This window comes from Harpegnathos saltator, unplaced genomic scaffold (genome assembly GCF_003227715.2).
Source record: "Harpegnathos saltator strain DR-91 unplaced genomic scaffold, Hsal_v8.6 scaffold72, whole genome shotgun sequence".
In the NCBI taxonomy this organism is placed as follows: domain Eukaryota; kingdom Metazoa; phylum Arthropoda; class Insecta; order Hymenoptera; family Formicidae; genus Harpegnathos; species Harpegnathos saltator.
The window spans coordinates 673,982-676,110 of NW_020230560.1; positions in this window are offsets into that span (position 1 = coordinate 673,982).

Sequence of the window (2,129 nt, forward strand, 5' to 3'; positions counted from 1 at the left end):
TGGAATGCACTCTCATACTATGGACGTAGCAAATGGCAAATACGCATATATTCAGGAAACGTCTCGTCAAGAATGCTTACGTATGCACTGGCATAGCACAGCTAGACTAGGAACCACATATATATCAGGACTAAAAATTAATCAAACTATAAGTAGGCCAGTAACTTTGGCGGGAAGAGTTGAAAATGACGGTACATGTTATGGAAGCGCTTTCACCGACGATTATGGAAGCTGGACAAGCGTTGTAGTATTAGCGAATGTAAAGATTACATTACAAGAATACAGTGCAACGGTAAAACTTAACGCCAATCAAGTGGTGCTCAGATCAGGGGTTTATTGCGAATTAAAAGCCGCACATTGCGTCGATATCGAAGGAGGAAATACTTATTGGGATACCATACCAGATGATTCATGCAAAGGGAGCAGTTATGGAGTTTTATTCGACGGATACGCTATCAAAATGCAAGACAGCACTGATGCCGGATCCCAAACGGTATATTCTATTACTACACAGGATACTACCTTCGCTCTAGCAAGTAGAGGCGAGGTAAAGGCCTGCGGTTACCCCTTAGTAAAAACGGAGCACCCGAAACTGTTTATCTTTGAAACCTTCACTGACCTGAGTATCTTCAAAAAGATACACAACCCGGCAAACACAGATATCTTTACATATATGAACTCCAAATTCGTGTATGTAGAAAAACATTTCCGAGCACAATTAAATCAGCTTTACAGGAATATGTTATATCAGCAATGCTATCTCGAGCAGAAAATGCTACAGAACGCACTGGCGATAGCAACTCAATCTCCAGATATATTTGCATATCATTTCATGAAAGCATCAGGTTATACTTCGATATTAGCCGGAGAAGTAATACATATCATTAAATGTGTACCAGTGGAAGTTCAAGTAGCTCGAACGCCCAACTGCTATACTCAACTTCCGGTAATAAGAGAAAATGAAACATATTATTTAGCACCACAAACTCACTTACTGCTTCGCCAAGGAACACAGGTCAACTGCAACCCCTTGGCACCTGTGATGTACCAATTAGGAGAAGATTGGTACAAAATGATGCCAAATCCGATAAAATCCATTCCGCCAACAACTTTGAAACCTATGACTAAACCAGAATGGAAATACACCAGTCCTGGAGCACTGGCTACCAGCGGCATTTACAGCCAATCGGATCTCGACGAATTCAAAGATCACATCTTATTCCCAGCAGAACGACCTGCCGTTCTCAATACAATGGCTCGAGCAATGATGGGCCACAGCGCTACGATCCATGGAGGATCATTTACAAACCTTCTAGACGAAGCTTCATTAGAAAAACTAGCCACTTCAACTTGGAACAAAATCTGGGGACGATTTTTGATTTTCGGCAACATTAGTGCTGGAATAATGGGAATCTTCCTTATTTTTCGGTTTATTAAACTATTACTGGACACCATTTTACATGGTTTCGCACTACACTCAATATATGGGTGTTCCTGTTATTTAATAGGAGCTCTCTGGGACTCTCTCACACAATTATTAATTCTAATCGGTGGAAGGAAGACCACCAAAACTGAAGCAGCTATTGAATTACAAACTGTCAATGTGGGACCAACCCATCCTCCCATAATCACCGAACCTTCTAGTTCTACCAATCAAACGGAATACCAACGACTTTATCCACTCTCTCCACAAAAGGACAATACTCCATATACCTTCGAACTCAAATCCTAAACTTCTGTCTTCATACAAAAATATATATATATATATTTGCATTTATTTTAGGAATGAATATCACACATATCAACATTAACTTACTCACTCGAAACCCTCTACCCGTGCAAATCATCCGAGTGGAATCTCCCACATTATTTTGGGTACAACTTAAGTACAACAAAACAACGCTCCTGGAGTTACAAGAAGACCTGGAGTGGGTATTAAAAAGAAGACCGAATAGGTACATCCTGCTACCTCATGCGATCATTCCAGGAAGAATAGTAGCAGTACGTAACCTCGACCAATGGTGTCGAGGTACAGTAACAGCAACAAGAAAAGGAGTCGCCTTCATTAGATTGGGCGACTGGGGAAAATGTGTTGCAAAAGCGTTTACTGATATATATCAACTACCGGA